Source organism: Sciurus carolinensis, chromosome 8 (genome assembly GCF_902686445.1).
Source record: "Sciurus carolinensis chromosome 8, mSciCar1.2, whole genome shotgun sequence".
Classification (NCBI taxonomy): Eukaryota; Metazoa; Chordata; class Mammalia; order Rodentia; family Sciuridae; genus Sciurus; species Sciurus carolinensis.
This window is the reverse complement of record NC_062220.1, coordinates 2,733,008-2,746,563: the sequence shown is the minus strand read 5'-3', so window position 1 is coordinate 2,746,563 and position 13,556 is coordinate 2,733,008. Positions and strand designations below refer to the sequence as shown.

General features: G+C 55.7%; 1 protein-coding gene and 1 long non-coding RNA gene across 7 annotated transcripts in view; one reads left to right on the top strand and one right to left on the bottom strand.

The window, feature by feature from the left end:
• The window catches only part of Cnpy1 (canopy FGF signaling regulator 1), a 55,220-nt gene that overhangs the window by 36,659 nt on the left and 5,005 nt on the right, over positions 1–13,556 (bottom strand). The gene's annotated exons all lie outside the window — the stretch shown is intronic.
• LOC124991816 (uncharacterized) lies at positions 3,256–11,835 on the top strand. 5 transcript variants are annotated; one of them, XR_007109952.1, is made up of 5 exons: positions 3,284–3,379; positions 3,708–4,015; positions 4,342–4,675; positions 4,861–5,592; positions 6,374–11,835. It is a non-coding gene; the product is annotated as an uncharacterized LOC124991816 (long non-coding RNA). The 5 variants fall into 5 exon arrangements; XR_007109953.1 differs by having other exon boundaries at positions 3,708–4,675; positions 6,374–7,743; positions 8,092–11,835; XR_007109951.1 differs by having other exon boundaries at positions 3,256–3,379; positions 3,711–4,675.

The window sequence follows — 13,556 nt, the reverse complement described above, 5'->3', positions numbered from 1 at the left end:
GGGCACGCCCCTCCCAGCTGGGCCGCCAGCTCCTCCATCCCCCAGTCTCCTTCTCCCTCCCGTCTCCCTCGTCCTCCCTTTGAGGAAGATTTGGAAATGGGGACGAGAGGCTGGGAGACGTCAAGGCAGACTCTGGGGCCCCTGGAGGGTGCGGGTGTGGGGCGCGGCGGCGTGCCCGCTTCCCAGCTCTGCGGCAGCGAAAGCATCCGCACATCAGGAATGGGCAGCGCCACAGACCGGCCGCTGCGAAGCTGCCCTTCTGCCTGCGCTGCCCAAGCTTCCAGTGAAGTGCGAGGAAGTCACGAGGGGCTCACAGCCCCGCCCTTACGGAGCTTAAGAGCAGGCAGTTCTCAAAGGGGGCGTAGGTTCCTGCCTCCTCGGGCACAGGCACCGGGGAGTGTGCCCTAGAGTTCTCTGTGCCACAAGTGCAGTCAGAACCAAAGACCCAGCTCTGCACCAGGGGAGGGGGCTGGGCCGGCCAGACATGCAAACAGGTCGCCCTACTGAGAGCCAGCACCAGAGCCGTCTGCCCCCTTCTCCAACCTCTCTGGAGAAGAGGTAGGAAGACAGGGCTCCTTCTCTGGTGCCTCAGAGAGCGTGTCTCACTTCTGGAACAAATCATTTTCTAGAACTCTCTATGCTAGGTACGGGGAGGGCCGCACTGCAGTGCTGGTCGCTCAAGGACCAACCTGACTCCCAGTGTCCAGCATGCACCTCCTGCTTGGTTGTGCCCGAGCTCCTTTGCAGGAGCACAGAGGAAGCCCTGGACCCACAGCGAGGCAGGAGGCCAGCCGCCCAGGCGTCCTGAGGGGCGACCCCGCTCTCTGCTCTGTCAGTGGACCTTTCTCCTGCAAGTGGGATGGCTGATGCCGGAGTCCTTCATCAGAGTCCTGGTCACTAGACACTCCAAAGCAGGGCAGCCTCCAACAGAGCCCCGGGGCGGCAGGTATCAAGCTGAGGGGCCGGAAGAGAGTCTGCTCTGAGACCTGCAAGGCCTAGACGTGGCCATGTGCAGCCTCCTGGTCCTCCCACAGGAAAGTCTGGGCACACGGTCCAGGGCTCAGCAGGCAGGAAGGGGCGGGTCTTTGGAATGGGATCCGGGCGCACGGTGGCCGGATGGAGCAGCTCCTCCCTCCCTCTTCCCTCCCCCTCCCTCTGTCATGACTATCGTGTCCCCAAATAGCATGTTGAGGTCCCAACACCAAGCGCCAAGCATCTGGGACTGTGGCCCCCGTCCAGTGCTGGGTGTCCTTGTGAGAGAGAGCAGCCAGCAACAGGGGCACAGGGAGGGAAGCGTGTGGGGACACCCAGGAGGACTCTGACCCAGAAGCAGGGAGCCAAGTAGCCCAGCTGCAAGCCAGGGCCCGCAGCAGACTCCCTGCAGGACGGTCCACCCTGCAGCTTCCTAAGGGCCACCAGGGAGGCCCCGGGAAAGCCAGGTGGGACCCGAAGGGTGAGCCGACCCTGGGCAGGGAAAGCAGCAAGCGGGATGTGGAGAGCAAGGTGGGCTTGAAGGGCAAGAGAAACCAGGGCCCTCCCTGGGGAGAAGAAAGAGGGGCTCGTGCTATGTGCCCAGGCTGCTGAGGTGGGGCACGGGCCAGGTCAGCTAAGGTGGCCTTCCTCCAAGCCAAGAGCAGCCCCCACAGTGGTCTGACTCAGTGAGGCTTGATGAGACTCTCAGAGATAGTTCAGACTGCAGTCGGAGAAGAGATGGGAGAGACCAGCGTGTGTGGGTGAGCGGCTGGTGGGCTACTGCAAGGAACCTGGCAAGAGACCACTGTGGTCTGGATTACAGTGGTGGGCGGGGGACACCCAGGGAAGCGATGAACTCAAGAGCTCTTGGGAGGCTGGGTTGGGCCCCACTGTAGCCTCCCCCCATTCCTGTCCCAGTGCAGCTTCTCTGTTAGCAAATCACCCATCAAATCCAGTTCCTGGCCTCCTCCCAAGTCACTGCACCACAGCAATTCTGTGCATCCTGCCAACTGTTGGTTTGGGATGGGCACGCCTCATCGCCATGGTGATGGGGCATGCGTGAGGGCCACCGGCATCCTGCTGGATCGCTTTCCCTCTTGTGCAAAACTGACATGTGGGAACATGTCACCTCGACACCTTGTTCCTGCCCCTGGACTTGTCCTCTGCAGGTGATAGCTGGAAGTGTGGCAGCCAACCTGCATCATGAGGCTCGGACTAAGATCTGCACCAACAAGCTGCGCAGGGCAGGGGGAAGACAGAAGAAACCAGAGCTTTGATGGCATTGCTGAGGCTACCATGGCTGTTTCACTTCCTGAATTCATGAATTTCCTCCTTCATGTGGAAGCCGCTTTGATTAGGGATCATGTCATTTGTTTCTGCTTGGTAACGTATTCGTTTCCCAGGGTTGCTGTAACAAGTACCACGGACTGGGGGCTTAAACCTCAAAAATTCCTTTCGCACAGTTTGGGGCTGGGTATGTGAGGTCAGGGTGTCCCAGCACTGGCTCCTCTGCTTGGCTTGTGGACACCAGCTTCTCCTCTGTGTCTGTGTCCCGTTGAGACGAGATCAGGCTGCCACGTTTCCCTTCAATGATGTTGTCCAAGGCCCCACCTCCAAGTCAACCACACAGGAAGTCAAGGCTTCGGCCTGTGGGTTTAGGGGGACAGTCCCGCCAATGACAAGCAGTAGGGAACGTGTATTTCCACCTAGGGAGGAGTGGGCTGCTGGCCCCTGCTGGCCCTGCGTGTTTGCCACACTCTCTCTCCCCGCAGGTCGCAGGATGACGCTGTGGTTCTAGCCTCAGGTCCTCGCCCCCTCACCTGTCAACTTCCGCTTGTAGGGAAAACATTCCCGGATGCCCTGGAAGGCCGCCCCGACTGTGACTGTCCCTGGCAGGACTGTCTTAAGGCCTGGCCCAGGCCAGTCACACGTAAACACAATCACAACCGCTCACAAACGCGGGGCCAGGAAGGACAGGCCCCTGCAGCACGTGACCCCGCCTTAGCGGGACAAAACCAGGGCTGTCTTTGCAAGGGCCTGCGGCAGGGCCAGGAGCCGCCTTCCCGCGAGAGTCCAGCACTGGGCAGAGATTCAGGGAGCAGCAGGTGGGAGGGGGCTGCGGGGAGGAGGCTCCGCCAGCTGGTGCAGACAAATCCAGGCCCCGGGCTCCTGCCCGAGCGGCAGGCCACGCGTCCCCCACACATCTCCACGGCAACCCGCGCGCGGGAGGGACTCCCCATCGAGTTTTAACCCAAATTATATTTTCCAGGTCTAAAATCAGAGCTATTGTGAAAAGAACTCATTTTCACGACTTCAGGATGCTCTGGCCGTGTGTTAACGAGCAGGGCTAGAGAACAGAGGGAGGCGCCTTCTAAACACCTTTTAAAAAGGAACAGCTGAACCTCAGGTACGCAGAACACAGCAGGAGAGAGAAGCGAGATCAGGGTTGGGGCTGCGGGTCTGTTTTCCAGGGCGTCTCTACAGTTCTGTTTACCTCCGGTCCTGATGGCCTTTGCAGTTCAGGACAATGGCTGCGTGTGGCTAGGGAGGGACTGTTAGAACACACTGTGTACTTGGTCAGAAACACGGATGAGCGTTGTGGGGTTTTTTCTTTCTTTTTTTCCCCTAATTCTGAGAGAAACAAAACCCACAGACAGGCTCTCTGACCAGACTTCTGGGTCCCAGGGTGCACTCGGCCAAGCACTGCACTAAGTCTCCCTCTCGGTGTCTTTCAGTAGGTGATTCCGACTTGATGACTCTTCGAGTTCGCCCTCCACGTTTCCTGAGTACTGTGCTTCTCTTCCGAGCAGCGACTCATCAGCAGCTCTCTCAGGCTGGCTCCCGTCCCTCAGGCCCTGTCAGTTAAGCCACTCACTACGTGGGATCAAAGGCTCTCAGGGACCAGGGGTGCCGCGGAGGCTGAAGCTGTGGCTGCACTGGTGCAGCCGGTGCCCACAGACCCAGTAGACACCGAAGGCCTCTGAGCAAGTCCTCGGACAGACACCCGGTGAGCTGCCCAGCTGCAGGGTTACGCTTGCAGCAGGTGAGCACCCCGTCGCCGGCCTCACACGCGGCTGCAGACCGAGAGCTAAAAGCCGGCGCCCGTAGGGTCTGGCCACCCTCTACCCAGGCACCTTCTGTGCATCCGAGCTGCCAATGGGGTTGGCGCGTCGGGTCCCCCCAGTCTGTGGTGACAGCTCACTCCTAAAACCACGTCCTGGTACGCTGGGCCTGGGGGAAACTCAAACCAGCACTGACATTTTTGTCCTGAGGAGCCTGGTGGTAGCAGGAATCTTGCACGCATGCCTTGAGTTGGATAAACCAGTGGAGAAACCACCAGGCCGCTTGTCTTGTGTCCTGTGTGCCCAGGTGCCTCCGCCAGGGGCTTCCACCTGGATGGGAGGCCTTCTGACCCGTCCAGAGGCAGCTCACCTCCTCCAGGGACTCTGGCACCTGCCCTGCCCAGGAGGGAAAGGATGTTCTAATACTGAAGTCAGTCCAACAAAGATCATGGCTCCCTAATGGATGTGGAGAATGAGAAATCCCCAAGATAATGAGGCCTGAGAAGAGGGAGTGGAAACGAAGGCCGGGCACTGACAGCCTTCGCCTCCCAGACAGAGGTTTCGGGGTGCGGCTGCAGATGGAAGGAGGCGTCTTACACCCCTGGAGAACCAGTCTCTAGGGGGCGCTGACCTCCGCCAAAGTAAGTCCTCTCAGACACTGCCCACCGACCCCCGACCCAAAAAGCCCAAATTCCCGAGTGCCCGAGGAAACCGATGTGCACACTAGACCCCCCTAAGATAACCCACATAAACCAGCCCCTTTCTTCGTTCAGTGGCTCATTCTCCACCAGGAACGCGGGTCCACGGCGCCATTTCTTCCCTGCAGCCCCTGTTCCTGTGTGAAGCTCCGTCCCTGAATGAACAGCCGAGCTGACTCCTGAACTTGCGCCCTGCCTGGTCTTCCTGTGCTAACACTCCCCCTCCTGAGGGAGGCGCTGGCCAGGACGGCTGGGCCCAGCGTTTAGCGAGGTGACCCACACCGTGGGGAGGTGGCCCGCTGTCGCTGGCTCTGGGAGACAGGCACTGTGAGAGCAGCTTGGTTGTCCCTGTGGAGAGAGCCCTCTACAGAAGGATATGGAGGAAGTCATCGCCTCCCTGCTGCCTCTAGCAAGGGTGGCCATTCCAGTGTGGACTCACAGGGGGTGCCCATGAGCACCTGCTGCCTCTGCAGACAAGCCACTCAGTTTCCCTGTCAGCTCCTGCCTGGACTTGCTGAACATGCTCAGAATCCATTAGACCTGCCCAAGGAGGTTGGAAAAAAGCTGTTTCTGCTCAAAACTCCCAGTGGAAGTCAACTCCCAAGACATTCCAAAGCCTGCCTCAGCTGGTCAGGAAAAATTGGTCAATTGAGATCACTCAGAGCAGAGGGAGGGAGGCAGGGAGGACGGGAGGACCAAAGAGAGGGGCCATCTGGGCCAGGGTCAAGTACGTTGGCTTCACTGAGCCAGTGCTCTTGGGAAAGGCTCACTTGGGTCCAGAGCCTCACGGGACAGCGTCCATCAACACCACCATCTCTGAAAACAAAACAAGGTCGCTCTGTAGTTTCCCTCCTACCCAGGTGAGTAGCCATGGCTGGGTCCCCACTGTAAGACACCAGTGTTCCGCTTCCAAGTGTGGATCAAAGCAGGGAAGCAAAGGCCGTCAGAGCAGGCGCTGCACAGGGTTGCATTTAAAAACAAAGCGGGGGACGCAGGGAACCATGGTCAACAGCGCCCTTTCAGGGCCTGCTTTGGATCGGGACACTCACAAAGCAGCCCTCGCCCCAACCCAGGGGTGTGAGAGCCCCAAGAACCATACACCACTTTGCCTAGAGGTAGAAGGCCCAGCTAGAGGTCCCAGGAAAGGCGCGGTTCCGAAGAAGGGATACCAGGAAGGACCCCAGCCCTGCTCAGAGAAGCCCAGGTTCACCTGCCAGGCAGAGACAGGCTCGGGAAAGGGGTTCTAAACCATCCTGGGGTGGTTAAAGACTCGGGGTGAACAGTGCAGCAGGTCACACCATTTTATCCAACTGTCCCGGATTCTGAACCAGTCAAGAGACACACCTCTCATCCCAGAGGCTCAGGAGGCTGAGGCAGGAGTTCAAAGCCAGCCTTGGCAACAATGAGGCCCTAAGCAACCTAGTGAGACCCTGTCTCAAAATAAAAAATAAAAAGGGCTTGCGATGTGGCTCAGTGGTTAAGTGCTCCTGAGTTCAAACCCTGGTACCAAAAAAAAAAAAAAAAAAAAAAAGGAGGTTCCAAGTCCTTTGCTATGTAAATCTTTAGTCCTTCTCAGCTCACTCCTGGGTTGGGTCCAGCACTATGACTTCAGGGGACACAGTGGGCCCTCCACATCCTTAGGTTCCACATCCTCAAATCAATCAACAGCAGACGGAAAGAACCTGGGGAACCTGCAAGTGTACTGAGCACGAACAGCCTCCCGCTCACGTTACTGTTCTCAGCAGTACGGTACGGCAAACCTCCAGAGCTCGCGCCGCGTCACGCTGGATGGTGAGGAATCCGGAGGTGACTTAAAGCACACGGGAGGACAGAGGTAGGCTGCATGCAAATCCTGCACCGCTCAACAGAGGGACTTGAGCACCTGCAGACTTTGGAGTGGAGGTGGGGGTCCTGGGTCGGGGCCCCTGTGGCTCCCAGGGAGGCCTCATGGAGGAAGGAGTAGCCCACCAGCTCTGAGCTGGCGCCTCTTTGGGAGCTCCAGGCCTCCTCTTGCCCTCTGCTCCTCTGCTGTGCCATGAGAAGAGCACCCCCATCTTGCCCGCCAGTCAGAGGGGAGAGTCACATGAGGGACGGCACAGAGCAGCCAGCTGAGCCCAGCCGAGATGCTGACCCCCAGCAGCTGACGGAACAGGAGGACAGTGCCACCGAGACTTGTGCTGCTTGTTACAGAGCAGTATCGGAGGGACGCAGCACTAAAGAAAGCAATGGAGTGTGAGCAGGGAGGGGATGGGCAGAGGTCGTAGGCAGGGCTGTCCGGTGCATGCACCCACAGCGGCCCCGTAGCCTCAGACGTGTTACTGGTCCCATTAGGGAAACACTCTTTGGAATCCTACGCCCAAATCAGCTAAGCATTTGGAAGCTGGAGGCTGGGGAGAGGTGCCAGACGCCGTCTGTCTTCATGTTGGCTTTTCAGGTCCAGCGACCTGTACAACAGGGAGCACGTGTGTAGACCACCAGAATGACCTTGCTCCCTTCCGCAGATGAGGGCGTCTTCTCGGACGTCCACAGGGAGGCCATCAATGCCGCTGGGCATCAGGGAACTGTGCAGACGCGGCACCTCTCTAGAAACAGGAGCCCGTGCTCTGGCCACCTCGCATGTTTTCACAGGTGGTCCAGCTCTTGGTTCCCAGGTGCCCAGGAAGGTGGTGCTCTCTGGCCACTGGGTTTGGGTGGAGCCAAGTGACTCCTGAGTGGAGCACTCCTCCCAGTCTGTGGTGAAGCTCGTGTTGTGACCATGACCCTGACCAGCAGCGGCACGCCTGTCCCTGCTACAGGGCAGAGGAGCAGGGCAGGCTCAGCTCACCGGACGGCGCTAGTGACAAGGAGAAGGAGCTGTCCCCACACGGACCCTAGCACACGGGCCCCTGCTGCGTTGACAAACCTGCCTGCTGAGACCGGCACGGGCCATGCCTGTGGCGTGGGAAAACATGTTGCGACAGAGAGGAAGGAAACTGCACGTCATGTGACTAGCTCAGTGCGACATGGGGCAGGTATATGGGGTTTGATTTTCAGCCCAGTCAATGGATAGGACCCACCTGTGGGAAGCAGAGGGAACAAGTTCATCGGGCCCACCAGGCCCAGAATCCAGGGCTCTGCCAGGCCTGGTTGGGGAAATTAAGGGCCTCTAGAAGTAGTGTGTGGCCAGGGCACCTTGGGGGACACTCCCGGAAGTCCTGACACCAGCCATCCACATCCTCAGCCAGCTCCTGCCCTGCAGTTCACAAACAGCCTCCAGGACCTGGCAGCTGCAGGAGACCCCGTGTTCACCTCTACAAGCTGCTGTGGTGGCCCGAGTTCTTCCTGGTTGTTGAGCAAGGCCCTTCGTTTCTTTTTGCCAGGGGTCCCGCAAATCATATAGCCTGTCCAGCCAAGGGGTGCTCAGTGGCAAACAGCAGACCTCCAGGTCAGGACAGGACCAGAGCCGGTCCATTCAGGCTGCCCTGACAAACCCATGCGCTGTGTGAAGCAATAGACCTCGACTTCTGGTTCTGGAGGCTGGAAGCCCAAGGTCCAGGTACTGGCAGATTCAGTCTGGCAGGCCCACGTCCTGGCTCACTGATACAGTTTCCTGATGTGTCCACACTGAGGTTCACACTGGGGTCTTTTCTGTACACATGAATCCTATTCATGCAAGCCCCACCCTGGGGACCCCCAATACCTCCCAGACTCCACCTCAGTACCAACACAAGTACTGGGGGACACAAACAGAGCATGGCAGCCAGCCCTGTGTACCATGCCTCGCCTGGGGGAAGCTGGGCTCAGGAGAAAGGGCTCCAAGGCCAGGGAGAGGACTGAGCCTCCCACTTGGATGGCCAGCAGCAGTTAGAGCTGTGTGGCTTAGTCGGAGCACTGACCGTCAGCCCCACGTCCCCGCGGTCCCTGCCTTGGCAGTGTAGCTCATTACAGGGCTGAGATGAGAGGAGGAGCTCCCAGCACACCAGGTGCCAGCTTCACCAGGAGACTTGCTGGATACGTGTTGTCCCCATGAGTAAGAGCATTGCCCACTCACTGCATATGGAGGCCCAGAGGCACAGGGAGTGTAAGCCATTTGCCCAAAGTAGTCAGGGCTCCAACAGGTCTATGATGGGCAAAGACCCAGGGCTGGAAGAGGCAGAGAACCAGGTGAAAAGGCTCAGACAGGAAGGCTGGATGGTCCAGGAAGGGGATGCTCAGAGCCCTTCAATAGAGGAGAGAGGGAAGGGGCAGGGCCAGGGATGAGGGGCTCTGATCTCAGCTGCCATCTCTCAATCAGAAGCGCTGACCAAGGAGAGGCTGGGCAGAGCTCCCAGCCCTCTGGCCTCCTCAGCTTAGGCTGCAAAGCACAGCCTCACAGGTGGCTCTCGTCCAGGTCTCCAAAATGTCATCCTCCTTTAGGGAACACCATCAAACCAAGCAGATCCTTACCGTTGCCTAATTTCGAATGAACTTGTTAAAGCATTTTTAGTGTAATGAAAACATTAGAGCGACTCCTAGCAGGGGCACTGTCACTAAATCAATAGCCTGCGGAGCCGTCAGGCTGAAGGCTGACATGCAGGGAGGCCTGCCAACAGCAGGGCCACAGAAGTGCCCTCCTCGAGTGACCGGGTGGGGCAGAGATGGGAGCCTGCTCCATCTGCTGTGCGGAAGGCTGAGAAGAGGGAGCAGGTGGGTCTGAATGTGGCTGAGGTCCTCAGCTCCCCAGGACGGTGGTGGGGCCGCCTCGCTGTGGTGTGCAGACGCTGCACCTACAAGACTCTCACACCCAGGCCCCATTGCACGGGGAGAGCATGGCAGAAACAAATGCAGCCGAGGTGAGCGCTAGGGCCCCTGCAGGGCAGGGCTCCACTGTCCAAGGGAGCCGTCGGACACGCCCACCATGAAGCATGGGGTTTTGGAACCATCAAGCTGCACATTTGGGGCTTTCTTTTTCCTTTTCCTTGGCAGTGCTGGGATTGAACCCAGGGCCTTGTGCTTGACAGGCAAGTACTCTACCAACTGAGCTATGTCCCCAGCCCAACATCTGGGCTTTCTAAGAAGGGGACAGTCAGGGAGGACAAGCCTGTTATTCGGCATCCCAGAGCATCCAGGTGAGCTGCCCCAAAACTACCCATTCTATGCATACACACGCCCCTACCCGTGCCCACATGCTCTATGGGCAGCACCTGAGAGGGAATCAAGTTCACTATGGGATGAAGACAGAAGCACAGAGGATGCAGAGCCAGAGCCCAGCAGAAGGGGTGTCTGCGTGAGCCTGGGGACCCCAGCAGCTCTGAGCCCCGAGGAAGCGTCAGATGAGGGTGTGAAAGTCCGGGGTCTAAGGCAAAGTGGGGAAAGAACTGTCTGGGGAATCAGAACGAGCCAGAAGGGGAAAAGCGTCACAAGATGTGAGCAAATTAACCCGGAAAAGGTGTCAGAGCACTGAGAACCCCACACGCCTCTAAAAGGAACGACCCTCCTACAGGCACAGGGGGTCAACTGCAAAACACAGGAAGGAGGCCTCCCTGGTGCTGGCAAGGCCAAGCAGCAGGAGACACGCAAAACCAACGCGCTCCAGGCAGGGACCAGTGACGCCACCGCCTCTACCTCGTCTAAACCCAGGCAAGGCACAACAGCCGGTGAACTGCCAACGGTGGCTCCAGGGGTAACAGTGAGTCAGGCAGAGCCACAGCTGTAACAAAGGGCGTCTGCTGGGACATCCACCACGGGGACTGTGCCTATGGGACTCCACTCTCCACTTGGTTTCTATATGAACCTAAAATTGCTCAAGAAGCGAAACATGCAGGACCTATGTCAAGAAAACCTCTAGCTCTAGTGGGAGACAGTGTAAAGATTCAGGTGAAGTAATTTGCACTCAGATAGGAAGAGTAAGTACTGTGCAGATGTAAATCTCTGCAAATTAATCTATATTCATCCAATGAGATCACAATCAAAATAACAAGAAGATTTTTCTGACCTTTGTAAATAATTAAAGAGCTAATGGAAGCTGGGTTCAGTCCCCAGCACCACACACACAAAAAGTTAATAGAAAATACAAGTGTAAGATGGGATATTGAAACAAAGCAGGGCTGGGATGCGGTGTGACAGCAGAGCACTCGCTGAGCGCCACACGAGGCCTTGGGCTCCACCCAGTGCCCACCAAACACGTCCATGGTATAAGGCTATGGTAAGAAAAAGAATACGATAATAAGAATCAAATACTGGTTAAAAACAGCAGAGTCCAGCAATAGACTCCAACACATAGAGGGGTTAATTATAATATTTAAAATAACAGAAGTGGTAAAAAGCAAACACTGAGCATGGATTGAATGCCAAAAGTCAGTTCATGAGCCTTGATTTCTGCTGTGATTCAACACCAAAATTAATTCCAGGCGCAACCAAAATGATTTTAAAAGCAACTTCAAGTGGGTTGTCTTTATAAGCACGAGATGAAGCCAAAAAATCATAAGGAAAAACACTAATAAATTATGTAGTTACAGTATGCTGATTTTATATGTTTTGGATGCACACCAAGGAGGGTGATGGTTGGCTCCCTATCGTGCTACATGTAGACCGATGTTTACAGCAGTACCATCTACAGCAGCCCGGCCGTGGAGCAGACGAATGGACAAAGAGAATATGGTACATACACACAACGGAGTTTATGCATCGTAAAGAAGAATGCCATCGATCATTTGCTGGTACCTGGATGGAACTAGAGAACGTCATGCTGAGCGAAGCGAGCCAGACTCAGAGAATTAAGAGTTGAATGTTTTCTCTCATCTGTGGAAGCTACAGGGAAAAAATAATAGAAGGGGGAATCTTTGTGAAAATAGAAGGGAGAGCAGTAAAGTAAGAGGCAGAGGGGAACCGAGTTCATCGAATTGTGCTGTGTGCATGTGAAACTATGCCATGGTGCACGCCGGTCACGTATACGTAACCAGGGTACACCTGCTGGGAAATAAACAGGGCTGGGCTGGGCTCAGGGGCAGAGCGCTTGCCTTGCACGTGTATGGCCTGGGTTCCATCCTCAGCCCCAGAAAAAATAAATAAATAAATAAGACAGAGGTGTTGTATCCACATACAGCCAAAAACTCAGAAATAAAAAAATAAATAGAAGGCAAATAGAGGAAGATGGATAGAGAGGAGTAAGGGACAGGGGGAGGGAGGGGAGGGGAAGGGATAGTACGGGAGTCGAAATGGAAAAAAATACATCACATGAATATACGAATATGTCCGAATGAACCCCACTATTGTGTATGACTACAATGCACTAATTTTAAAAAAAAATTTGTAGAGAAAAATTGCCATGGACAAATTTGAAAGATAAATGAAAAAATAAAAGAAAATTTGTAATACATATGGAAAAAGCTATTTTTTATTTTCCCCAAGACTCCTCTAAATCATTGAGGAATAAATAACAAGCCAATAGAGAAAAGGGCAAAGCCAGGTTAATTTTAGAGAAGAACTAGTAAGGAGGCGTCAGCGAGGGGGAGTCACACCCAACCTTGCCATGACCTAAGACACAGAGGAGACCAAGGGACTAGTTCCACTTAGATCGCTGAAAATTTAAAGTCAGTAGACGGTAATATGCAATGAACGGTCATATGCTGAATTTGAGATGTGTAAGTTGGTATTAACTTTGAAAGATTCACAAAAACTGTCAAGAAAAGATCTTCAAGACCTTGTTAGTGAAAAGCACAAGGTAGCTAGGTGCAGTGGCACACACTGGTAATCCCAGTGGCTCGAGCTAAGGCAGGTGGGTCAAGAGTTCAAAGCCAACCTCAGCAAAAACAAGGTGCTAAGAAGCTCAATATGACCCAGTCTCTAAATAAAATACAAAATAGGGCTGGGGATGTGGCTCAGTGCTCAAGTGCCCCTACATTCAATCCCTGGTGCAAAAAAAACCAAAAAACAAAAAACACAAGTTAAAGAATTCTATGTAGAGCCAGGTGTGGTGATGCACATCTGTAATCCCAGTGACTCCAGAGCCTGAGGCAGGAGGATCAAAAGTTCGAGGCCAGCCTCAGCAACTTTGTGAGGCCCTAAGCAAATAAGTGAGATCCTGTTCCAAAATAAAATACAAAAAGTACTGGGGATGTGGCTCAGTGGTAGAGCACTCTGGGTTCAATCCCCAGTACCACAAAAAATAAACAAACAAAACTCCCCAATACCCTGCCAATCACAGCCTACTGTTAGTATGAGGGCCACTGCTGAAATGACAGGCAGTAAGAAAGGGTGGTGAGGCAGAGGAATCAGAGCCCTTGAGCACCGTCGGGAGCGCGAAGGTTCAGCCCTGTGGAAAGCAGCTTGGCGCATCTGCAAAGGCAAACTGGAACACAGCTACCACCTGGACCAGCAGCCTCACAGCAGGGCACGCACAGGACAGCCAGGAGCAGGACGGCACAGGCACCTGCAAGCCCACTCGCAGCCGGCTATGCTCCTCCCTGTGCCCTCGACAGGTGGGCATGTGGACAACCATGGGCTTCCTGCAAGGTCACATGACCACCTGGGAGAAAATCTGACTTGTGCTGTGAACCCAGAGGGTGCTGTGCAAGTGAAATGAGCTGGTCACAAAGGGACAACGCCGCGTGCCCCTTTCAGGCGAGGCACCAGAGCAGGCAGACTCAGAGGCAGGAAGTCCAGTGCCGCTGGCAGGCTGGGGGTCAGAGTGTCAGTGCACAGGAGGGACGGTCCTGGAGGAGGACAGGGGTGATGGTTCTCAGCAAAGCACACGCCCCTCAGTCGTGCCCCTCACAGGGCAAGACGCCAGCTCCACGTGTGAGCCAAGAACAGACCTGCCCCATACGCCTGTGCCGTGCAGGTGCTGCTAAGAGTATGCCTGCCT